At 40.1% G+C, this 27,070-nt stretch overlaps 1 protein-coding gene and 1 non-coding gene across 6 annotated transcripts in view; one reads left to right on the forward strand and one right to left on the reverse strand.

The window, feature by feature from the left end:
* The window catches only part of JAK1 (Janus kinase 1), a 243,824-nt gene that overhangs the window by 144,394 nt on the left and 72,360 nt on the right, over positions 1 to 27,070 (forward strand). The window lies entirely within an intron of this gene.
* On the reverse strand, positions 25,076 to 25,147 carry TRNAC-GCA (transfer RNA cysteine (anticodon GCA)). Its single transcript has one exon. It is a non-coding gene; the product is annotated as a tRNA-Cys (tRNA).

A 27,070-nucleotide genomic window follows, 5' to 3' on the forward strand; every position in this document is an offset into this window, starting at 1 on the left:
ATTTCATTTTACATAGAGTATCTTATGCATCATTTTCATATACTCTGAGTTTTCCAGGAATGCAGCTACTATATAAATTGATATACTACACTATATAAATAGTATACTACTTTATTTTGTTTGGAACTTTATCAGCAGCTATTCACTATTTTTTAAAATTATGTTACCAGTGTGCTTGTATTTGTGTCAACAAGAACACTCAGATCTGCGTTTGTAGTTTTTACATTTGTGGTCCTCTGCTGCTTCAAGTATTAGACTACTTCATTATATCTGCTAGTGTACTTATGACAGAAAAATTACTTACTGAAAAACAGATTCTTATAAATTTCTTTAAATTTGCCTTTATGTATAATTTGGATATTATATTGATTACTAGGAAATTTTGCATGTAAATAGTTTATATATGTTCATTTTGGGGGTGGTAAAGGGAGCAATATAAAATATATGTTTTAAAAAAGGGGGAGGAGAATGTTGAGCATCTTTGGTGTAGTGCATTGGTTTCATATTAATTAAACCTGGCATAGAGAGAGGTTTAAACTCTGTTTAAGTCGTGGTATGTGTAGCCTTGATTCTTCTTCTTTTTTTTTTTTTTTGCTGTGTTTCATGACTTGCAGGATCTCTTGTTTCCCCATCAGGGATTGAACTTGGGCCATGGCAGTTGAAGCCTAGAATCCTAACCGCTAGGCCACCAGGGAACTCCTGTGTAGCCATGATTCTAAACTCATTTGAATAAAGAGTTGTTTTTAGCTGATGGTTTGAAGTTCTAGAAAATGGGTGTATCTGAATGGATGTGAAGTGGTTACAGTGGTTTAGTCCACAGCACCCTGCGCCTGAGAATCTTAGCCCAAGGGACTGTAATTCTTGTCAATAGTCACCACAGCCAGCCAGTGGGAGTGTCCCCATGTGATCTGAACCAAAGTGGTTTCACAGCAAAGAGTATCAGAGTGTTCTTTTAAAATGTTAAAGTTATCTGTTACTGCTCAAGAGTGAGCCTCGCGTTTTCAGACTTCTGCAGTTTAATTAAACATTGTTGCATAGTCACTTGTGGTCTTAGTGCAGCTTATAAGCAGCCAGAGTAACGAAAGGGCAATGAGTCTGGGAGTTAGAGAAGCAGAACTCTTCCCCTAAGGTCTTAGACGGGTGCATGTTAGGGCCAGCTGAGTGCTGATCCTGGAAACATAAAAATTAGGTGCTAACTGTATCGTGCATCAGTCCTTGTAGACTGAAGTTGATGGAGATAGGTGGTGGAGGAGGAGCTTAGATTGGTGTAAATGTTGAGGGGAGGAGAATAGAATATAAAAAAGCTGTAACTATTTTTTACCCTGATATTCCATGCTGTTATTACCCAAGCAGTCACCTTGACTTATAGTTTGAATTTACTTTTATAGTAATTAATAAATTCCTTTTCTTTACTACCTTATGTATGATTTCCTCTGTGCTTGGTGACACATGAAAGGGAATTGGTATTACAGATGCAGAAACTTGAGCTCAGAAACTCAAGTCCCCAGGGCCACACAGCTCATAAGTAGTAGGAGCAGGATTTGAGAGATGCCAAAACCACTCCTCAATGCCTTTCCATATCTTCATTCTAGAGATGGTGATCATGATTAAATTGTTTACTCACCATCTTTCTACCCAGATTATAAAGCAGATCTCCACTGGCGCAGGACTTAGAGATTTGTTTTACATTTTTAACATATAATCTGTGATTGTATTTAAATAAGGTACAGTTAGATGGTTTCAGCCCAGTAGTAATTTAGCAACTTAAAGTGTTTGACAAGCATGGTTAACCAAAAACCTAAATCATACTAAGTGTTTGAAGTGGTGAAGGGTATGGGAGATTTTTATATTGTTACTAGTCTGTTTTTAAAATGTGTTTATAAACTGAGAAGCCTAGGTGAATGTACCTTTACTACTGATGTTGGTCTGGCTTTGGAAATTCCCTCATTGTGACTTCTTGTAAGCTTGGCTGAATAAACTGACAGGGGATTCCAGCCCTTATTGTGTAATTAAAGGGGAGGATATAGAGTGAATTTGTACGCCCCCATATGGCTATTGTGAAGTTAGTTGCAGCTGCCAATGAAACTGGTCAATGAAAAAAAAAAAACTTATTTTTAAAATGGGTGGTCTGGCTAGCTGTTGTCAAGTAGCTACCTGAAGAGGACGTTTAATAGTATTTTTTTTTTTTCTTCTTAAAAATAATCAAATAAGGGACCCAACAGCACCTTTGAGTGCTGAGGGAATTTTTGTACTGAAGGGACTATTGAAATCTCTGTTTCTCAGAAAGGTTTACCAGATGTCTAAACGTTAACGTCTGGAGAGGATTGCAGGTCTCAGGCTGCACCAGGTTATCTGTGCTCCTCTGATTTGAGGCCAGTTTCTTTGTCTCTTTGTCTTCATTGACTCCAGCCATGTGATAACTAGCAATTTCTGTTCTGAGGGCGCATTTCAACAGTTGTCTCCTTTAGTCAGGAATGGAAGAGGGAGCACACTTGGGGTCAGGCCCAAATGGGTAGGCAGTCTCAGTTCCCATCCTCCGGGCCCTTCTCGCCACCCCTGGGATTTCTGCTCTGTCCTTCTCTTCCCCTACCTATCCAGGCTTCCTGACCCACTTTTTGAGGGACAGGAGAGAAAGGTGGGGAGACCAGACTGGATTGGATTTAGCCAAAGAACTGTCTCTGGGCCTGGTTCTAATTTTGGTTCCATGATGACTTGTTCTTTTTGGAAATAGAAGGATCCACTTGTTAGTGATGTTGAGGATAGAGATAAGTAACCGGTAGTAGCTTTTATTTTCATATACTGTTTTTTTTTAGCTGTCACTTTCATAGGCAAAAGTGATAACCCTGGCAATCCACAGTACAATGGGGATAAATAAGATAGGGAGAAGGGAGTTTAAGAATCATTTTTCTCATCCACAGTGTTTACAGAAGATTGAACTAGTCTTGTGAGTAAAATCACAAGAGTTTCCAAAAGATTTTATTTGATTTGCTTCTTTTTTTATCCCCAGATCACACAGCAGTTTGGTGAGAAGAGCCCAGGTTTACTACTTACTAGCTGGATATTCTTGGGCAAGTCACTTAAATTCTTTGAAACCTTATTTCTTCATCTGTGAAATGGGTACAGTGATGTCTGCCCTAAGTATTTTAGTGGATCACAGGGTATCGACTAAATTAACAGATGTGAAACTGCTTTGTAAACTTCAAAGGGCTGTATAAATCAGAAGGATGATTGTTGTTATGGTTCCAGGTATCAAAAGTTTAGGTGGTTGTACACGGACAGGTGAGAGAATCATATTTTGGGGCTACTGACGGGATGTTCTGTATTCCAAAGCCCAGAAATCCTCACTGGGTTTTTTCCTAACGCTCCTATTCTGAGTTTTGGAGTGTGGCCAGAAACACATGCTAAACTTACTAAAGGGCTTTGGCACTCTGTAAAGTGGGATTGCTGGCACCAGAAGATGAAATGATAAAGGAACATCATTATATTCAGATGTGTGAATCATGCACATTTATGAGTTACTTTAAAAAAGGGAATCGTAATAGAAATGGGCATGGATTCAATTTATTTTTCTCTGCTTTAGCAGTTGTCAGGTTAAAAGTCACTGTATTTGTCTTAAAGCATAGCATTTATAAAAGGCTTTTAGAACTTCAGCCCTGTGTGAAACACCTGAATTTGAACTGTCTTTTAATTTTCCCACCAGTAGATTACCAGAGGGAGTTTTGCATTGGCTGTGTCCCCGTGTCCTGCTGTGACTCTTACTCAGTGAATCAGAAAGTAGGAATGGATCCCACAGCCCTGTTGACCTCCATTGAGCCTCCCAGTCATTTATTCTGCCCACCTGTTTTACAGTGGGGGCACACTGAGGTCAGGAGCTAGATTAGGGCAGAGGCAGGATCAGAACTCACCCAGTCCGTCACAGTGCTGACAGGGAGATAGACTTCACTGGGGTTTAGTCACTGCCTTGACTAGGGAGCTAAGAGGGCCCCCTCTACCACCACCAGTTCATTCCATTTAAAATCACAGTTCATTCAGTTTAAGCCACTGGCTCTGGTCTAGTCCTTTTCAGACTTGGAAATAATTTTCAAGGATTAGCCTTAAAACCACACCACCTCCTTATGCTTAAAAGTTGTGCTTGATTTCATTTAACTAGGTATGATCACAAGGAGTTCTCCTTTTCTGTATGGGGCTACTTTTTTATTAATCAGTTTAGTCATATTTGTCACTCTTCTTAGAACTTATTTCTTTTGATTTAATTTACTGTTTCTCAGCAAACATTTGAGTTCTTAATCTGTGCCAAGTCCTGTGCTAGGTAAATGGTGGGATAGGGAGGCATTCAGTGATGGAAGGGCCTTGTATAAAAACTGGACTTTCTCTTGAGGGAATCTGAAGTACCACTCAGGCCCCACTGCACCCCTGTTTGTGTTTATGGTAGATAATGGATGGCCAAAGGAAGGAAAAAATCATTAGGAAAAGTAATGATTTTTTTTTTTTAAATATCTGTTCTCAGCGTAGCTAAGGAGACAAAATTACCAGTCAATAGTAACACAAACTGGCAAATAAAAGTCAAGGAGATTATTGTATAGTCAAGGTTTTAGAATGTTGCTACCATTTGAGATGATCTTTAGAGAAGCATGGGATTCAAATAACTGGACAGAATAAGGTAGTTGACAATTAATAAATATCTAAACCTCTCATTGTATCAGAGGCTTTAATATATTAGCTCATTTAACCTTTTTGGGAGGGAACTTTTAAAATTGAAAAAAATGTATCAAACACATGGAAGAGCACATAAACCGTGCGTGTAGTTTGAGAAAAATACCCAGGCGGTCTCCATTCAAGTTAAGAAATAAAACATGACCAGGGTTTTGGAAGTCACCTAGTGCCCCTCCCTACTGTGCTTCCTCAGAGGTAATAACCATTCTGACTCCTGCATTAATCATTCCCTTCCTTCCAGTGTCTTAATAGATGTCCCTAAAGCAAGCACAAGCCTGGTTATATAAGGAAAGGGAAGTGTGCCCCTCACTCTTCTCAGGAGAAAGGGCTCCGTGGTCCTAGTTTGAATTCAGTACTCCTGGATCTGAACAGAAGCTCTGGATCAAGTCTGGATTTGAAGTTGAGAGGTTATGGGACCCTTTTAGGGAAGTCAGTGGAAAAGGTCATGAGAAAGTTGTGGGAAATGGGGGTCCTCACAGTTGGAGTATCTGGAAGACTAGTGGGTCCAGCTGCTGGGAGCCTGAAGTATGATCAGGGGGAGTGGCTGCTCTGTATTTGATTTTTGCTTCTCAGCCCACCCTTGCTTATGTTAATCCCTCAGGTGTAGGCTGCAGCAGAATATGAACTTTGTGGGGTGAAATGGTCTTTTACTGATTCAGGCATCAGGATATGGGATGAAAAACAAGAAGGAACTTCATCAGTGTATGATTAAGAGAAGCCAAATTGAGTTAAGAATCTGGTATTCTGCCCCTTGATGATGTCCGTGAGGGTCTTGTTGATGATACCTCCTCTCTTTCTGAGTCTTAGGCCCCACTGTGGACTGTTCATCCCCTAAGAGGCTGCAGCTGTCATCCTGTGATCTGTTCTTCCCCTAGAAATTCCCTTTGTCTTGTCTCTGTTTAGTCTTTATTTCTTGTGTTGGAGCTCTCCTCTACTAGCTTCGTGAAGATACGTCGTTGTTATTGTTCAGTCACTCAGCCGTGTCTGACTCTTTGCAACCCCATGGACTGCAGCACACCAGGCTTCCCTGTCCTTCACTGTCTTCTGGAGCTTGCTCAACTTCATGGTCCATTCAGTCAAATACCATCAGCCATCTCATTCTCCGTCGTCTTTTCCTCTTGCCTTCAGTCTTTCCCAGCCTCAGGGTCTTTCCAATGGGTGTGCTCTTTGATCAGGTGGCCAAAGTATTGGAGCTTTAGCATCAGTCCTCCAGTGAGTATTCAGGACTGATTTCCTTTAGGATTGATTGGTTTGATCTCCTTGCTGTCCAGTGGGCTCTCAAGAGTTTCTCTAGTACCACAGTTCTAAAGCATCAATTCTTTGGCACTCAGCCTTCTTTATGATCCAACTCTCACATCCGTACATGACTCCTGGAAAAACCATAGCTTTGACTATATGGACCTTTGTTGGCAAAGTGATACACTGGTACATAGCTGGTGTATGTGTGTGTGTGTGTGTGTGTGTATTTTAAGATCTTGAATGTCTAAATATGCCTTTATTCCTTCTTCATACTTTATTCATAATTTGGCTGGTTAAAGGCTTCTACGTTAGAAATTGTTTCCCTTCAGAATTTTGAAGGCATTGATTGTTTCCTTGTTTCATGCAACTGTTAGAAAGACACTCAGTTTTGGAAGAAAGAAAGAAAGCCAGCCAGCTAGCACAAAACACTCTCAGTTTGTGATCTTTTGAAGGTGGCTTCTTTTATTCTCATTTGAAAGCTTTTTAGATTTTTCTCTCTTGTTTCCAGTGGTCCCTGTAATATCCAGAGCAGGTCTTTTCATCCTTTCTATTTTGGGGCCTTTCCAATCTGGCATCTTGTGGCTCTAGATTCTGGAAAATCTTTCTTAAATGATTTAGCTGATGATTATTTTTTTCTCTCCATCCTCTCTTTTCTGTAGTAACTCCTTTTACTTAAATGTGTGTGACTTTTCAGAAATGTGTGACTTTCTGACCTTAACTTTTTTATGTTTTCTCTCTTATTTTCAAATTGTTCTTGGCTGAGCAATTTCCCAAATTTTATCCCCAGACCCTTCTACTGAAAATTTTAAAAGTATAATTTTCATACAGTAAAGTGGACAAATTCTCTTTTATTTGTTAGTTTTTTTTTAATGTTTGTTTATTTTTGGCTGCGCTGAGTCTCCATTGCTACACGCAGGCTTTCTTGAGTCGCAGAGACCAGCGGGCCCTTTAGCTGTGGTGCGCAGGCTTCTCATCGCGGTGACTTCTCTTGCTGTGGAGCAGGGGCTCTAGGCACGTGGGCTAAGCAGCTGTGGCTCTCAGGCTCCAGAGCGCTGGCTCAGTAGCTGTGCAGAGGCTTCGCTGCCCCGTGGCATGTGGCATCTTCCCAGATCAAACTGGTGTCCTCTGCATTGCAAGGCAGATTCTTAACCACTGGACCACCAGGAAAGTCCTGTGTCACTTAGTTTTGACCGTTGTATACACTCATGCAACCACCATCCAAAGCAAAATATAGGACATTTCTATCAACCTAGAAAATTTCATAGGACTTTTTTCCAGTCCTGTGTTTCATTTCTGCTGTCATCTTTTTAATATTCAAGAGTGCCTTCTCTGAAATTTTCCTTAAAAGATATGTTATTCTGGCTTCATAGGTAAAATATATTCCTTTATCTCTCAGAAGACGTAACTTTTTTTTTTCTGTGTGTAAAGTAGCTTGGTTTATTCCAAGTTGTCTCTGTGTTAGAGGCTCTCCTCAAACATTTATCTTGGCCATTCGTGATTAAACATGGGGGAGCATGTGCATGGGGCTTGTGAACTTTGTACTTCACTGAAGGGTGGTTTGAATGGGCCATTAATTGGGGGAACTCCTAATGTTAGTATCTTTAGGTTTGTTCTTATTCGGCAAAAAGAGTGTTTCAGTCTCTTGCCTGGAGGGTCAAGGGATTGGCTGCCAGAATTTCTGAAGCGGTGTGGGGAAGAGGCTGGCGGTTACAGCATTCAAGCCCTCAGCCTTCTTTTTTATTTTCTTTAATTTATTTATTTTAATTGGAGACTAATTACTTTACAATATTGTAGTGGTTTTTGCCATACATTGACATGAATCAGCCATGGGTGTACATGTGTTCCCCATCCTGGCCCTCCCTCCCACCTCCCTCCCCATCCCACCCCTCGGGGTCATCCCAGTGCACCAGCCCTGAGCACCCTATCTCATGCATCCAACCTGGACTGGCGATCTGTTTCACATATGGTAATATACATGTTTCAGTGCTATTCTCTCAAATCATCCCACCCTCGCCTTCTCCCAGAGTCCAAAAGACTGTTCTATACATCTGTGTCTCTTTTGCTGTCTCGCTTATAGGGTCATCGTTACCATCTTTCTAAATTCCATATATATGTGTTAGTATACTGTATTGGTGTTTTTCTTTCTCAGCCTTCTGTGTGTGTGTGTGTGTGTGTGTGTGTGTGTTTGTGTGCAGGCGCAGTCCCCCCATGCACCGTGATGTCTCCATTGCCTGACATCTGTAGTCCCAGGATCCCATGTCTTATCCTTTCCAGAAAATATGCCTCTAGGCCTGTACTGCTCTAAAATGCAATAGTGACTAGCTGCATGTAGCCATTTAAACTTATTTAATAAACATTGAATAAAATTAAGACATTAATTCTCCATTTGCCTTAGTCACATTTCAAGCTGTCAGTAGCCGCATGTGACTAGTGGCTACACTACCCCGCAGAGCAGATGGACAATATTTCTGTTATTGCAGACAGTACTAGCTTAGACTTGTGCTATGGTGAAGGAGTGGGCAAAGAATTCTGTTCCTCAGACACCTCTCCCCAGTCTTTCTCTGGGATATACATGGTACTGGGATATACATTTATTTGGTCCTCAGCTTTTGCCACTGTCAGCTTGGGATTCAGTTTTCATGGGTCATGAAAGTCATTTTTCGATACATCTAATTATCAGTTGCTAAAAGTTGCAGTTTTCTTCTCCATTTTGTAGCTTCAACCTTAAAAATGTCGTCTTATATTTATTACTTTATACACACACACACATATTTTAGTAGGGTTTCAAGAGGAAAAGAAATGGAATACCTGTGTTCAGTCTGCTGTTTTAACCAAGAATCCAGATTCATTTACTCTTCACAGTTCTGAGGTGTAATTTATAAGTGTGGTTATTTTCCTTTTACAGTGAAGAGAGGCAGGTAAAATACTTGGCTTAAGGTCAGTGAGTGGGATTTGAACTTGAGTCAGGCTTAAAAATCTGACATCTATTTCATTGAATAGTATTGTGCTTCACCTTGTACTCAGGAAAAACCCTTGCATCACACTGACCTTAAGTTGCGATGCTTTAATTCTAGTTATATTTTTAAATTTATCAGCCCAGATATTTCTCAGTTAAACACACTTAAGAGGTCAACCTTGAACAATTGTCTCAGAAAGGTTTTTTTCTTCCCAACTGTTCATTTCTGCTTTGTTTAAGGACTTCATGACTTCTGAAGTTTGTGTTAGCATTCCCTTCAGCAGTTCTTGAAGGGCTGAGGGTCAGAAACTTTCTGTTGTTTCAGCCTTTTATTCAAACTGCTGTGGTCACTCTCTTATATGAAAATTTTCCTGTACCTTACTCTTCACTTGGATCCCACTTTCTATAAGGCAGGGAGTAATCCTGTTTATCTTTGATCCCCTAGTACCCAGCCCCTTGTCTGGGGTCAGGATTTGTGTTTGTCACACTTTGGTTGGATATAATTTTTTTTCTTTGGTTCATTGCCTTGCTTCCTAGCTGCTAGTTTCTCTGCCTTCTATCTCTTGCTTGCCCAAGATGACCAATACAAATTGGTGCTTCTCAAATGCAGTGTTCATTGGCCTCCTCTAACCTTTGCTCTAAACTCCTGGCTCCTTAACCGGGCGTAGAAGGCTGACCATGGCTGCCTTTCCTCACCACTTTGTCCCATCTTTGGCCACCCACTGCCACATGTAGCGCACAACCTTACATGTAGAAAGGTCTCTACATGCTCTTGAATCTGTGCCCTTTACACATGCTTTTATTTCCATGTAAAATGTGCTGTCTTCATTCTCACTTGTTTTTCCCCATTCAGTATCTACAGTTTTTCACAAATCTCAGCCCCAGGATATTCTTTCCTGTGAAACCTTGCCTGATCCACCCTGATAGAGGGTTAGAGGATTGTGCTTTCTGTTCCCACAGCACTGCATTTCAGTATTCTTCGTCCACCCCCACCCATCCATCCAAATCAGATTCTGCCATACATGTTATTCTGCAGTTGGCTTTTTCAGATCGGTGAGTCCATGGCAATTTTTCCTTTGTTGTCTTTGAATTCTGTTGTGTACAGTGTAACCATATATTCCATTATTTCTATTTTTCCCAGCACAATTATGAAAGGTACCCCACTGCCACCTTTTAAAGTCTCCCAGTTTGGAGAGTAAACTATTTGGCCAGCTACCAATCAAACACATCCAGGTGAAGGCCAAGTTTTCTTTACCCAGTGGAGCAACTAAAGAGGAAGAAATACTTGGGGTATGAAATTGCATTTGAAATATCGAATCCTGTTTGTCTCCAGCCAGCGAAAGAGGAAAGTCCCAAACTGTACTTAGTCATCTTTGATGCACCTTCAAAGTCTGAATGTTTCATTTTCCAGAAGGACTGATGATTTTTTCCAGAAGTACCTCTATAAGGAGCAGTTTATATTTCAGAAATACATCTTTGCTTCCCTTTCCTGATGCTACCATTTAAAAATCAGTTTCGGTATAATAGAAAACGCAAAACCTTCTTGGATTCTTTCTTCATGGAAACTCCATGGGGTCCTATACTGTGTTGTGCAGCTTGAAGGCAAAAGGAACAAGAGCTTACCTCTTCCATAATGTGGAATGGAGATGAGAACAGTTCCCTCCTCAGGGTTAATGGGAGAAGGCAATGGCACCCTACTCCAGTACTCTTGCCTGGAAAATCCCATGGATGGAGGAGCCTGGTAGGCTGTGGTCCATGGGGTCGCTGAGAGTCGGCCAGGACTGAGCGACTTCACTTTCACTTTTCACTTTCATGCATTGGAGAAGGAAATGGCAACCCACTCCATTGTTTTTGCCTGGAGAATCCCAGGGATGGGGGAGCCTGGTGGCCTGACGTCCATGGGGTCACACAGAGTCAGACACGACTGAAGTGACTTAGCAGCAGCAGCTAATGGGAGATTGAGGTCAGGCATGCAAAGTGGTTAGCATAGCCAGAGGCACAGTAGTAAGTGCTTGGCAAATAACAGCGTTTGTTGTTATTATCACCATGACACATCATATTTTGATGTAGGCTCATTCAGAAGAAGTTTATTAGGGTGTTGAGGGAGAGTGAATAGGATCTACTGCACAGCTTTCTGATTGCAATGTGCAAGTCCTCAGCTGCCCTTCATCACTGCATTGCAGAGTGGGAAAAAAAGAAAATAGAAAATAATCATATGCGTTGTAGAGGAGAGTAGAATGATGTAACTGTGGTCAATGGGGCATGTCTAGTGTTACCTGCATCTACCTTGGAAGTCTTGAGTTGGCCAAATTTGGATTGGAATTAGAGGGTTGGACCTTAGAACCACCTGAAGAATTTAAAAAATACTCTTCTTTGAGTTCCTGATTCAGTAGGTCCAGGGTATAGTATGGAATAGTATACTAAAATACTAGTATATTTTTTCAAAGTTTCCAGGTGATCCTGATGTACAACTGGGTTTGAGAATTACTAGATTAAGTGATTTATCCAGTATTTCTACAAAATGTAATAATTTGCTGCTTAATGTAGGACAGGTGATGGCATAGTAATACTCATTTTAGGGTCAGAAAACAGAGACAGATTATTGTTAATGTACTAAAATGGACAGCTTGAAATTAACTGAGGTAAGCTGAATTATACAGTCAGCAAAAACAAGACCAGGAACTGACTGTGGCTCACATCATGAACTCCTTATTGCTAAATTCAGACTTAAACTGAAGAAAGTAGGGAAAACCACTAGACCATCCAGGTATGACCTAAATCAAATCCCTTATGACTATACAGTGGAAGTGAGAAATAGATTTAAGGGACTAGATCTGATAGACAGAGAGCCTGATGAACTATGGATGGAGGTTCGTGACATTGTGCAGGAGACAGGGATCAAGACCATCCCCATGATGCAAAAAGAAATGCAAAAAGGCAAAATGGTTGTCTGAGGAGGCCTTACAAATAGCTGTGAAAAGAAGAGGAGCAAAAAGCAAAGGAGAAAAGGAAAGATATTCCCATTTGAATGCAGAGTTCCAAAGAATAGCCAAGAGAGATAAGAAAGCCTTCCTCAGGGATCAGTGCAAAGAAATAGAGGAGAACAACAGAATGGGAAAGACTAGAGATCTCTTCAAGAAAATTACGGATATCAAGGGAACATTTCAGGCAAAGATGGGTTCGATAAAGGACAGGAATGGTATGGACCTAACAGAAGCAGAAGATATTAAGAAGAGGTGGCAAGAATACACAGAAGAACTGTACAAAAAAGATCTTCACAACCCAGATAATAATACAAATGGTGTGATCACTCACCTAGAGCCAGACATCCTGGAATGTGAAGTCAAGTGGGCCTTAGGAAGCATCACTATGAACAAAGCTAGTGGAGGTGATGGAATTCCAGATGAGCTATTTCAAATCCTAAAAGATGATGCTGTGGAAGTGCTGCACTCAATATGTCAGCAAATTTGGAAAACTCAGCAGTGGCCACAGGACTGGAAAAGGTCAGTTTTCATTCCAATCCCTAAGAAAGGCAATGCCAAAGAGTGCTCAAACTACCGCACACTTGCACTCATCTCACACGCTAGTAAAGTAATGCTCAAAATTCTCCAAGCCAGGCTTCAGCAATATGTGAACTGAGAACTTCCAGATGTTTAAGCTGGATTTAGAAAAGGCAGAGGAACCAGAGATCAAATTGCCAATATCCACTGGATCATCGAAAAAGCAAGAGAGTTCCAGAAAAACATCTATTTCTGCTTTATTGACTATGGCAAAGCCTTCGACTGTGTGGATCACAATAAACTGTGGAAAATTCTGTAAGAGATGGGCATACCAGACCACCTGACCTGCCTCTTGAGCAACCTGTATGCAGGTCAGGAAGCAACAGTTAGAACTGGACATGGAACAACAGACTGGTTCCAAATAGGAAAAGGAGTACATCAAGGCTGTATATTGTAACCCTGCTTATTTAACTTATATGCAGAGTACATCATGAGAAACGCTGGGCTGGAAGAAGCACAGCTGGAATCAAGATTGCTGGGAGAAATATCAATAATCCCAAATATGTAGATGACACCACCCTTATGGCAGAAAGTGAAGAGGAACTAAAGAGCCTCTTGATGTAAGTGAAAGAGGAGAGTGAAAAAGTTGGCTTAAAGCTCAACATTCAGGAAACTAAGATCATGGCATCCTGGTCCCATCACCTCATGGGAAATAGATGGGGAGACAGTGGAAACAGTGGCAGACTTTATTTTTTTGGGCTCCAAAATCACTGCAGATGGTGACTGCAGCCATGAAATTAACAGACGCTTACTCCTTGGAAGGAAAGTTATGACCAACCTAGATAACATATTAAAAAGCAGAGACATTACTTTGCTAACAAGGTCCATTTAGTCAAGGCTATGGTTTTTCCAGTGGTTATGTATGGATGTGAGAGTTGGACTGTTAAGAATGCTGGGCACCAAAAAATCGATGCTTTTGAACTGTGGTGTTGGAGAATACTCTTGAGAGTCCCTTGGACTGCAAGGAGATCCAACCTGTCCATCCTAAATGAGATCAGTCCTGTGTGTTCATTGGAAGGACTGATGCTGAAGCTGAAACTCTAATACTTTGGCCACCTCATGTGAAGAGTTGACTCATTGGAAAAGACCCTGATGCTAGGAGGGATTGGGGGCAAGAGGAGAAGGGGACAAGAGAGGATGAGATGGCTGGATGGCATCACCAACTCGATGGGCATGAGTTTGAGTAAACTCCGGGAGTTGGTGATGGACAGGGAGGCCTGGTGTGCTGCGATTCATGGGGTTGCAAAGAGTTGTACACGACTGAACGACTAAACTGAACTGAACTGAAAGCTGAATTAAATTTTATGAAAGGTTTGAATTTAAGCCTGTCATGCATCATGTTGTTTTTATCCAGGATCCTTGGAGGGGAGCGGGAAGCAGGAGGGCAGATGCAAGAAGCATCCGTCTGCCACATTGCCACCACTTATGAACAAGGAATTAAGGAGAGAAATAATCTGGAAGCAGGATTTGGCCCCAGATAGCTGAGGTCCATATGAAAGGAATGAATTCAGTGATCCCAGAGGCTTGCATCTTCCCATTCACAGAAGAGCACTAAATTCCTTAGCTTGATATCTGGCTTCCTTAATTAACAATAATCTTTGATGTTCAGATTGCCTGTCCCCTTTGTTGCAAACTTGTATATAGCCTGAATCCCTCTCCTGCTTCTTCAGATCAGTTTTCTCAGAGCTACTGAGATGCTGTCTCCTGGGCTCAGGGTCCTAAACATTCCCACCAAATAAAATGATTCTCCAGTTTCAGGCTGTGACTAATTTTTTTAGTCGACAGAAATGAAGTAACAAAACTGTGAAATCAGCAACAATAAAAAAATCCTGTTATAAATGTAAAATACTCAATACATAATAAACTGAGGCTTGCATTTAAAACGTGTTGTTGTTTTAGTCACCAAGTCGTGTTCAACTCTTTTGTCCCCATGGACTGTAGCCCCCCAGGCTCCTCTGTCCATGGGATTTTCCAGGCAAGAATACTGGAGTGAGTTGCCATTTCCTTCTCCAGGGGACCTTTCCAACCCAGAGATTGAACCCATGACTCCTCACTGCAGGCAGATTCTTTACCGACTGAGCTATGAGGGAAGTTTTCTCCCTATGTGTGAAAATGTCTTCAACTTTTATTGCTTTTATTGAACAAAGAAGAATGTATGTAGGTCCACATCTGTAACATCTAGCTGACTAGGGTCATGACTTAGATTATTTAGTGGAAAGGTATTGGGTTAGGAGTTGATAGACCTGGGTAGAGCCTCTGCTCTGATATTCCTCTTTGCAAACTTGAGTTACTTAACTAATCTCTTTGGCATGTGTTTTTTTTTTTTTTTTTTGTCTATAAAATGGGGTGATATTATTGGCTTTCTCTGTCCTACATGATGTTGGGGATATAATGAAGTAGTATATTTGATAGGAATGTAAAGTCATGATGAGCTCAGAGTGTGCCTGTTTGACTGGGAAGGCCCTGGTCTACACCTGTTGCTGGGTATCATTATTAGTAGTAGCCTCTTAAACTTGGGCTTCCCTTGTGGCTCATCTGGTAAAGAATCTGCCTGCAATATGGAGACCTGGGTTTGATCCCTGGGTTGGGAAGATCCCCTGGAGAAGGGAAAGCTACCCACTCCAATATTCTGGCCTGGATAATTCCATGGACTGTGCAGTCCATGGGGTCGCAAAGAGTTGGACACGACTGAGAGACTTTCTCTCTTAAATTTTCGGGTGTCCCAGTTTGGGTGATACATCATTTGGTCATCCTGTATCCATAACACCCATCCATTGTTTACTGTTGCAGTAGGAATTCTTGCAGTCTCAAATCCCAAATAACTTACTGTTGTTTTTTTTCACATGGTTTCTGGTAATTTTCTTCAGTCTTATGTCAATCTTATCCCTCTCGATTGATCAGTGGTTAAGAATTGTTTTGTTTGCTTGATTCTCCACTCCTGAATAGTTTTCTAGATTTGTCATGGTTTTAGCATTTTGTATACTTTAATTGCTCATTTTGACAGATGTGTCCTAAGGAAGTATTAGTACTAAGTGTCAAAGAGAAGACACGAATTATAGAGGGGGAAGTGCTTAAATTCAGTTTTTAGGCTGGTGGCTTGACTTGATTTTTTGGACTATACATCCCTATGTTGATATTCTCAAGTGCAATATAAATCTCTTAAGTAATTGGGATAGCTACAGAAGCTTCAGGAGTTCGAATTTCAAATGCTACTTCCCACCTCAGGAGAAATTTGTTTTAGAAATAACAGAAAAAAAATTTCTATTCTTAAATAATTGGTGCATTTTCTTTGTTCCCTTTGACAATGAAAATAATGTATTATTTCCCTTTTCTTTTTGACACCTAGGAAGCAGAGTTTGTGCCTCATCTGTTTGGAAAGCTGTAGCTTGCAAATAATTTTCCCTTTGTCTTGACTTCTTGTCCTCTGGTATAATTTTCTTGGTTCTGAATCTTGTTTTTAGTCTTAATACATTTCTGTTTTATTAAACATATCCTTATAAACTACCTTAAAATCTTATGGGTTAACTCAGAGTAAAAATAAGTAACAAATGTTTTTATTCTTAGTATTTTTCTGTTTTATTAGACATATTCTTATAAACTGCCTTAAAATCTTACGGATTAAATCAGAGTAAATAAGTAACAAATGTAAAGATAGTGTTATAGTTTTGACATTATTTTCATGGAACTGTTTGGAGTTTAAAAGCCAACAGCTTTTGTGGCAAAGATATCTCTATATTACCTAAAAATACTAATGGGTATACCTTGATGTACCAACCCATTGAAGAAGTCACCTCCCCATAAGAATAAGGGCTAACTAAAACAAATTAGCTCACCATGTTGCCTGTTAAAGCTCTTGAACAAAGAATCAATAAAATGGTTGTGTTGAAACAGTAACATGAAGATAAGGATTGAAAGTTCAAAAATTCAACCTGGATTAGAACATCCATTTTCTTTTCTCTAAGTGCTTCTCATGGTACTGTCTCTCCTTGTCTCTTCATCATGACTTTTTCTTTCTCTGTTTTCTCAGCTTCACTGTTCCTGTCTACCTTTTTTCCCTAATCTTATCCTTTCCTTCCCTTCCAACCTAAAACTTTTTTATTTGATGATCAGCCAGTTTCCTTTCCATATCATCTTCTAGCCTGTATAGATGTTAAACACCGCTTTACCCCCACCTGATTTCAGCCTCTTCTTCCCTTAACCCTCTCTTCCTAATCACCTCAGACCATGTGCCAGCTTGCTTGTCAGCAGCTCCTGTGTGAAGCAACCCATGCTAACCAGGTATCCTCAAACTAGGAAAAGAAGTACATTAAATAAAAAATGATAATTTGAGGGAAAAACACATCAGATTTGATTGGAATGCCTTAGATTACAGTCTAATAATTGGCTAATGGTGGGCTTCCATGGTGGCTCAGTTGGTAAAGAATCTACCTGCAATGCAGGAGACCTGGGTTCGGTCCCTAGGTTGGGAAGATCCCTTGGAGAAAGGCATGGCAACCTACTCCAGTATTCTTGCGTAGAAAATCCCCATGGATAGAGGGGCCTCAGTGGGCTGCAGGCCATGGGATCACAGAGGCGGACACTGCTAAGCGCAGCACAGTGGTAGGAATGAAATAACAGCATGGCAGTGGCTAGCCTGTTACCAGCAGTAACGGTAGAAGCTATGTTCTTGTATTCTTTGTTCATTCATTCGTTCATTTACTCCCCGGCTCAGCAGCCACTTCCTGGGTGCATATGTTGCCACTCATGTTTCTGTGGTCTGGGCTTCTGAGGGCTAGAGCTTGGTGAAGCCTGTGACCTCGCCTCAGAATGGAATGCTTGATTTTTGAGCTGGAGAAAGGCTACCTCTACTGACACACCTTCGCCTATGCATAGGGGTTTGTCTTACTGCATTCGGACTGCTGTAACAAAGAATCAGAGACTGGGTAGCTTATAAACAACAGAAATTTATTTTTCACAGTTCTGGAGGCAGGAAGTCCAAGATCAGAGTGCCAGCATGGTTGAGGAAGGGCCTTCTTCTGGGTCACAGACTTCTTGTTGTAACCTCACATTGTAGAAGGGGCTGGGGAGCTCTGGGGGTCTCTTAGAAGAGCATTAGTACTATTCACAAGGGCTTCACTCTCTCGGTCTAATTACCTCCCAAGGGGTTTCACCTCATGACACCATCACAGTGGTATTAAGATTCCAATATGTGAATTTGGGGAGACACAAAATTCAGACCTAGCAAGGTTTTATTTACAAACACAGTGAACACTGAAGGTGTGTGTGTACGTGTGTGTGTGTGTGCCATGAACATACAATATATATATTTTTTAAAACTGTGGGCATGTTTCCATTTTAGCAAGCTTGAAATGAAATACAGCAGTTTGAATATCTTATTAGGATTATTCAGATGGCATTTTGCTAGTAAAAGGAGAAAAACATGAAGACTGGAAAAGATAGGAGCCTTAGCCATCTGCTTCTGCTCTGGGGTCTTTGGGACCTTCTCCCAGATGCATTAATTCAAGCAAAACATAATTTAAAAAATCTACATACTGAAATTTTTTGCTAATTGGAACAAATTAGTAAAACAAAGACTTCCCTGAGAGCTTGACCAGTGAAACACATACAAAGGAAAAAAGAATGCCTGGAAATGGTAGCTCAGTAGAAGGACCTCTATCAGGTTACAATTAATAGGGATACAGCTCAATGTGTATGTCATTTTGAGAGGATCACCACTATGAGAATAAGGACCAAAAAGCTAGCCTTATATGACTTTTTATATGACTTAATATGATTTTAGATTTTATGTTTAAGGATTTGATTAAAAATTACTTGTGATTACAGTGCATAATATTTAACCTGAGCAGTGCTGACTTGACTTCATTTTCCATCACCAATTCTGCTTAGAGATAAATGGACATTTTTAAAGTGTCTGAAATGTTCTGTTAAGGAGATCAGTAGTATCCTTTACTTTGTCATCTTGTTTCTTAATAGTTATGTTTTGAACAGATGGGAAAATGCTGAACATTTTTGAATATGTCTCAAGCTCCAAACTGGAGAAATCTGATTTGTAAAGATTTTGGCTAATGAGGCTAGTAGAGTAAAGGTTTGCATTATGTTACAATCAGTGAGTAGTTTCGGTGAGAGCGGAGTCCTCCTATTTTTTTTGTCCTCACTCCCTGGGAGTAAAGGAACATGTGTGCATTTCACGATTGCCCTCGGAGGTAGCTCCTGTACTTCTCAGGGGCTGTATTCCTTAAAATACGGGGAATCGTGGTATGTCAGGGCTGAACACACACTGGTAACACGTCTTATTTGTATGTGTTCATTGTACCTGAGAACTTGAGGCTCAGAAAGGTAGAGGTGTATTGTGTCAGACTCTGGGCCTGGTACACTGTGTAAATTCCACTTTGCTGCAGGTCTGGGAAAGGCCCAGAGAGGGTTATTATGCTAGAAAATTGTTCTTCTTTCCTTTAGAACCCAGACTTTCCTTTTCTAATAGTTATTCTTTAAGGACCCCAGTAGGAATGTGTAAGTGCTCTTAGATAAAATGTGAACATATATTGCTCTAGTTCATGAAGCACCCCGACACCCAACCCAGTGTATATTTTCAGTTCAGAATTGGCATTAGGCTCTGGAAGTATCTGAACTGGTTTCCTCCCCCATCATCCTTATTATCCTTTAAAACATTTTATACTGTTTTACGGAAACAGACCAAAGGTATTACTGAAAATTTGACTGTATTTTTGGATCCATAAACATTTCTGTCCTTTGTATACATTTCCTTACCACCTGAAGTAGAGGTTTATTGGAAGAGAAGTTTTGAGCGTGTGCATTTGAGAGAGAAGAATAAAAGGAAAAAAGAGAAACTTAAGTTCAGAGGTGAAAGAAGTAATATTTAGCCCCACTCTCCCTTTTCCTTTAAAGCTTCTAAAGGTAGTATGGAAGAGTGGGAGCAGTCCTTCCCTTATATGTGGAGATCTGAGTTCAAGATGTGGCTTTTGTCATTACCTTACTCTGAGTCCTGTCACCTCTCTGAACCAGGTATTCATTTATTTGTTCCCTATTTACTGAGCATTTATTGTGTGTCAGATATTGCAGATACTATAGAGAGTAAAACTGACACAGCCGTACCTTCTTGGTGCTTACATTAAGAAAAAAATGGTGACTGAGGTGGTGAGAAATTGTTGCATGTGTGACTTTTTGAAGCTATGCTGGTAGAATTGGTGATGGTTTGGATGTGAGATGTGAGAAAAAAAAGAGATGTCAAGACTGACCTTTGAATTTTTTGCTTAAACAACATAGTTAATAGTGGTGACATTTACTGAGATGTTGAACTCAGAGGAGGGGGAGGTGGTGTGTAGTGGTGTTGCATGAATCTAGTGTTGTTTTTTATATTGACTTTAGACACTTGTTATCCCCCAAGTGGAGTTCGTCTACCCACACTCATTCCCAAAGCAGTCACATCCAGTCGCATCACTAAAATGGCACCTTTTTTTTTTCTGAACAGTGCCATGTCAGTCATGTAACTGGATGTGATTGCTTTGGGAGTGAGTATGGATAAAGGAAAGGTGAAGGTCCAGGCTGGAGTCCAGGGCTCACCAACATTTGGAGATTAGGAAGTGGAGGAGCTCTAGCCTCTGAAAAGGAGGATGCTAGATAGAACCTGCCCCCGCCCCACCACCGCCTCCAGTTGTTACAGGAGTCATGTAAGCTATTTATTACACAACACACACTGAAAATTATTACGTGTGTAACTGCACGAATAAATATAGAAGGAGGGGAAGTTATTTAAGGAAATAATTTTCCCACTTGATTTTTATTCTGAAAATCTGTTTGTAGGGAATTGTTTGTAGGGAGTTGAATGAGGTGTGTGAATTTGGTATGTAGCAAAGGTTCCCAGTGTGTAGGTTCTATAACTGGGGGGAGAGGCTGGGGGTGGGGAGGATGTGGGAAATTTTCCAAGAAGTCTACCACATGATGTATGCTTTAAATATACTTTTATTCTGTTGTTTTAAAAATCAATCCAAGAAAATATACAGGAGAGGAATCATAAGCTATTAGTATTAACAGAGCTCTCATATTAAAAAAAATTAACACTGATGTTTGACATACCTAGAGATGTATACATTTATGAAAAGTAACTGTACTAAGTATGAATGGATACAGTTGGCATCTGTTTTTGTGGACAGATGTCTGAGTTCCCCAATCCTGTTTGAACTTGCTGTATCTCTCCATCTCTGCCACCTCTCTTCTCTGTCTTCCCTTAACTGGGAATGAGGCAGGGTTTCCTGAAAAGTGGGCTCTCTTCTGGGAAGATTCTCTGGCTAGCTGCCAGCGTGTCATATAACTTAAAGAGAAGACTTGCAAAAGGATCAGGGATGAAAGCAGGAAAATCAAGTGGGGCGAAGGGGAGAGAATCAAGAAGGCAGAGGCTAATAAAGGCAGAGGATCCTCTGGGATGGAGTTGGGGCAGGCTGCCTCCATTCTGTCCCAGGTGACTGCTTCCCTTTCTCTCTTTGAGTTTTCTTTGTGCCCAGCTGCTATTCTCAGAATTACAAAGACTTTCCCCAGGTGTTTGCGTTATTGGGTAATAGGAAATAAATGTAACTTTCCCAGGTGTTACCTTCCAGAACACCTGCTTTATCTGACATTACAAAAATACTCTGTTCTCACCATCTCTTTTATGAGTACCTTTTAAGTTTGAGCTGATTTAATTGACATTTTAGATTTTATTTCAGTGTTGATGCCTGTCTAATTCACGGACATGTGTACATGTGAGGAGGAGGGAGAGAGACAATGTGAATGTGATTGAATGAGTGGGTGACTGAATAATGAATATCTTTTCTGAAGAATTTGATATATTAAACTATCTGCCCAAGAATGAGCTTTCTGAGATTGATACTCTTAAGTAAATTCATAGAATTTGAGATGTGAAAGAGAACATAGAGATCATCTGACTTTGGATTTTTCCAAATATACGTTCGTTAAAAAGAAGTCCCTAAGTCAAATAATTTTGCAAAAATTGGAAACGCACTGCACTTACTACCAAATTAAAGGCTGAGCATCATTTAAATGAATGGTTACCATAGGGAAGAGGGGAAGCATAATATAAGGGTAGGGGATGAAGAAGTATATAAACTATTATGAATTAAATAAGCTGCAAGGAGATCAAACCAGTCAGTCCTAAAGGAAATCAACTCTGAATATTCATTGGAAATACTGAAGCTTCAATACTTTGACCACCTGATGCGAAGCGCTCACTCATTGGAAAAGACCCTGAAGCTGAGAAAGATTGAAGGCAAAAGGAGGAGGTGGTGACAGGGGATGAGATGATTAGATTGCAACACTGACAAAATGGACATGAAGTTGAGCAAACTCTGGGAGATAGTGAAGGACAGGGAAATCTGGCATGCTGTAGTCCATGGGGTCACAAAGAGGTGGACACAACTTAGTGGCTGAACAATAGAACAAAAAAGCTGCAAGGATATATTGAACAAAATGGAGGATATAACCAGTATTTTATGGAGCATAACCTTTCAAAATTGTGAATCACTATATTGTACACACTTACAGCTTAAATGGGCTTCCCAGGTGGTCCTAGTGGTAAAGAACCCACCTGCCAATGCAGGAGACATAAGAGACGTGGGTTCGATCCCTGGGTGGGGAAGATCCCTTGGAGGTAGAACATGGCAATCCACTCTAGTATTCCTGCCTGGAGAATCCCATGGACAGAGGAGCCTGGCGGGTTATAATTCATGGGATTGCAGAGTTGAACACAACTGAAGCGACTTAGCATGCACATAGCTTAAGTAATAGTGAACAGCAACTATACTTCAATAAAAAAATTTTAAGGCTGAGCATTCTTGTTTAAAATACTGTTTAGTGTTTCCCCAATTTTTTATTTGACTACATACCTCCTTTGTCCTTCTCTCTGTTTTCTGAGATATATGTATATAGAACAATTACTGCACAGCAATGCAAAGCTCCAGAAAACATGGTTTGGAAATACTGATTTAATGTAATCAAAAATATTTATTTTGATTTTGCCACTGCTCTTGGTCTTTGTCCACATTTATAATGAGTAGATTGAATGACTTAAACACTAACATCACTCCTGGCTGTGACATTTTCTGGTTCAGATGCATTGATGTAACCAATATTTAAAAACTTGTGTCTGTTTCTGTATTAAGGAATCTTGTCTTTCTTGTTTCTCATCATAACCATAGTTCCTAGTACAGTGCCTGGTACATAGTAGCATCTCAGTGTTACTGCACAGGTATGTACCTATTAATTTCAGAGCACTGTGCCAACTATGCCTTGAGGCTGTAAGAAGAGAAGATCTTGTTCTTGCCCTCTTGGAGTTTGTAGTCAAGTTGGTGACTTTCCCAGGTGCATGGGATATGCCAGGGAGAAAACCCAAGTTAGATTTTGATTGTAATAATCTGTGGGAAAGTGATATGTTGGGCATGATCTCTGACCCTGAGTCAGATGTCTGGAGTAGAACATGAGTGGGTTATGTCATCATAACTTTCATTCTTTCTTTATTTTTAATTTTTGGCTACACTGCACAGAATGGGGGATCTTTGTTCCCTGACAAGGGATCGAACTGATGCCCCCTGCAGTGGATGTGTGGAGTCTTAACCACTGTACCACCAGGAAAGTTCCCACCATAACTTTCATGAGAAAAGGTGCCATTTAGAGTTATGGTCAAGATAGCAACCACTTTGTTCTCTTACCCCTGGCAAGGACTTTATATTACCAGCAGCTGTATTAGTTCCTTTTTTTTTTTAAATTCTTGCAAACTTTTATTCTTTTTTTCACATTTAAAAAATACATTTTGGGTGTGTTGTTTACTTTAGACCTTCTAGTTTCAGTCAGGTTAATAGATCATTCATTCATAATGATCTGAGTTCGATCCCTGGGTTGGGAAGATTCCCCTGGAGGAGGACATGGCAACCCACTCCAGTATTCTCTCCTGGAGAATCCCCATGGACAGAGGAACCTGGCGAGGTGCAGTCCATGGGGTCAGACAAGACTGAGCGACTAAGCACACATTATGTTAGGTGTACAACATAGTATAATGTATGTTTATACTTTGAAATGATTACCACAATAAATTTAATGTCCCTACAGTTACAATTTTTTTCTTTCATGAGAACTTTTAAGATTTTCTCTTTTAGTAACTTATGAATATACAATACAGCATCATTAACTGTAGTCACTATGCTGTACATTACATTCTGAGGACTTACTTATCTTCAAACTGGAAGTTGGTACGTTTTGACCCCTGTCACTTGTTTTACCTTACCCACTCCTCAACCCCCCACCTCTGGCAGCCACCAATCTATTCTTGGTATCTGAGTTTTTCTTTCTTTTTTATTTTTTTTAAAGATTCTACATGTAAGTAAGATAATACAGTTATGTCTTGCTCTATCTGACTTTTTTCACTTAGCGTACTGCCTTCAAGGTCCATCCTTATTGTCATAGATGGCAGAGTTTCCTTCTTTTTTGTGATATTCCATTGTGTGTGTGTATATATGTTTTCTTCATCATTCATTCCTTGATAGACACTTTGGTTGATTCCATATCTTGGCTATTGTAAATAACGCTGCAGTTAAACATAGGGGATGAAAATATCTTTTCCAGTTAGTGTTTTCATTTCCTTCAGATAAATACCTGAATCATATGGTAGTAGTTCTATTTTTTTTTGAGGAACCTCCACTGTTTTCCATAGTGGCTGCACCAACTTACATTCCCATCAATAGTGCACAAGAGTTCCCTTTTCTCCATGTCCTTGCCAACACTTGTGTTTTTTTTTTTTTTTTTTTTTAATAATAGCCATTCTAACAGATGTGAAGTGATATTTCATTATGGCTTTGATTTGCATTTCTCTGATTAGTGATGTTGAATGCTTTTTAATGTACATGTTAGCCATTCGTCTTCTTTGGCAAAATGTCCATTTAGATTCTCTGACCAGTTTTCAGTTGGATTGTTTATGGAATTTTGTTTTGTTTTTGCTGTTGAGTTACGAGTTCCTCATATGTTTTCGATATTTGATATAGCCTTTGCTTTTAGTGTCAAATTTAAAAAATCATTACCAGTCATCAAGACATCAAGGAACATCCTGTTTTCTTCTGGGAGTCTAGTAGTTTCAAGTCTTATGTTTAAGACTGTAACTGTTGTGAGTTGATTTTTGAATATGATGTAAGTTTCATTCTTTTGCATGTGGCTGTCCAGTTTTCCCAGCACCATTTGTTGAAACCCATTTTATAAAGGAATTAAAACTCAGAGATCTAGGAAAATGAATGAACCTTGAACATATTGGGTGCAATAAGTTGGACACAAAAGGCCACATAATGTATGATTCTGTTTATATGAAATGTCCACAATAGGCAAATAGATTAATGACTGTCAGGGGATGTTTTAGGGGAGAATGGAGAAGGACTGCTAATGGGCATGAACATGAAAATATTCCAGAATTAGATAGTGGTAAAGTGAAAGTGAACTAGCTCAGTCGTGTCCGACTCTGCAACCCCATGGACTGTAGCCTACCAGGCTCCTTCCTCCATGGGATTCTCCAGGCAAGAATATTGGAGTGGGTTGCCATTTCCTTCTTCAGGAAATCTTCCCAACCCAGGGATCGAACCTGGGTCTCCCGCATTGCAGGCAGACGCTTTAACCTCTGAGCCACCAGGGAAGCCCCAGATAGTGGTAAGGGTTGTACAACTTTACAAATACACCAAAAGTCACTGAATTGTACACTTTGATGTATGAAGCCAACAAGTATTATTGTAAAGCAAGTATCCTCCAATTAAAAATTTTTTAAAATTTAAAAAAAAAATTCAGTGCCTTCTCAGGGCAATATTGTAAGGGATTATTTTCTTTTCTTTTTTTTTTCTTTTAAGTGATTAACTGTGCCTGTAGAACTGGTTCACAATTTATCATTGATTTTTCTGTAACAAATCATTTGGGTGATATTTATTATAAACTTGAGGTTTTTTGTTTTTTTTTTTTAACTTCCTGGCCCAGTTGAATTGATTTGATATGCTGTGTTGAAACTTTCTTCTTCCTTCTACCTAGGCAGGTCCCAACAAACTGTGAAATCTTAGGTGGGGGAAGATACCAAAAAAAAAATACTAAGTTACATGATTTTGTGCAATTCAATAAGGCCTAGAATTATACATTTAACGTATTTATAAAACAGCTTCTTAAATGCAAACTGGTAAATGCCATTGACCTGGATTGGATGAGTACTTCTAGAGGAAAGTGAGAGTGGTCAGCGAAGGCATGCTGGGAAAGGAAATGGTTAAACTTCTGTTCCTTCCACAAGCATTTATTGAATATCTGCTGTACCTTAGGCCCTGTTGGGTGCTGTGTATAGCCAGATGATAGCTAGAGTCCCTGCCCTCATGAGGCTCAGAGACAGTGAAGACACAATTCTGCAGACAGTCCTGAGCAGGCTTATAAGCGCTGCTGTGAAAGTAAATATAGGATACTCTCAATGCCTCTGTGTAGCAGGTGGGTCAAGTCAGGGAAGCCTGGATGACAGATATGATTTCTGAGCTATGAACTGAATGAGTGGGGTAGCAAAGGCTTTGAAGACAAGGGTGTAGTAGATTCTAGGAACTGCAAATAGTACACCGGAGTTTAGGGTACAAATGGTGATAAGCTGTGGGAGGCTTTGAAAGACATCTTTCTTAAGAGAGTAGAAAATAAAGGAGTTTAAGAGAAGGCGTAAGATTTTCAGATTTGCAGTTTAGAAATAGGCTGTATTGTGGAGACTAGAATAGAGGCAGATGAAAAGGAAAGCAGGAACTTTTTAGGAGACCGTTGCCTTAATTTGAGGGAGAAATCTTGGCATGATGGGGACAGAGCAGTTAGGATGATTGGGACTTCTTTACCGTTTGGAGGGGTCAGCACTCTGTGACTCCCAGGCCTGTCCAGTCCTCCATCACTTCTTCCATCTCAGTGTGACTCCAGTTTGCCTCCTTGGTCCTGTTTCCTGCTTTTCTTCATTAATATGCTTGTCTGCTTACTGTCTGCCAGATAGACATACTGGTTTTCTTCCCGATACCTTTCGTCACACCTTCATCTTCATTTGAGATAGAGCTCGGCCCTGCTCTTTACCTGTCTAAATCTCTGACACCTTTGGAATCATTCTGTGGACCAATGATCTCTTTCTTCTCTGAAGTCACAGCACTTAATATTCTCTATCACTCATTAACAAATAATTATCTTTTGCTTTGTTACATCTTAATTGCTTTGGATTGTTAGTAACTGTTGAACTGTTTTCAACTTACAGCAGGTAGAGTGGCTTAAACAGTTGACTAGGAATCATGTCTCCTGAACCTCTGATCCCAGCCCTAATTCCATGTATAACTTGGGCAAATTACTTTTCCTGTTGATTAGAATAACACATAGTTGTGGTAGAATACTCAAAAAATCTTAAAAAGTGTGCAAAATGAAGTCATCTTTAATCCCAGAGGTTCCAGCAGTGTCCTCCCCACCTTCCATCTTTTTTCTCTCTAGGGTAGTGTGTGTGTGTTTGTACAGCATAGGTCATCCTCTGCAGGCTGCTTTGTAACCTGCTTTTCTCATTAATATGTCATGGCATTGCTGA

This window comes from Odocoileus virginianus, chromosome 5 (assembly GCF_023699985.2).
Source record: "Odocoileus virginianus isolate 20LAN1187 ecotype Illinois chromosome 5, Ovbor_1.2, whole genome shotgun sequence".
Classification (NCBI taxonomy): Eukaryota; Metazoa; Chordata; class Mammalia; order Artiodactyla; family Cervidae; genus Odocoileus; species Odocoileus virginianus.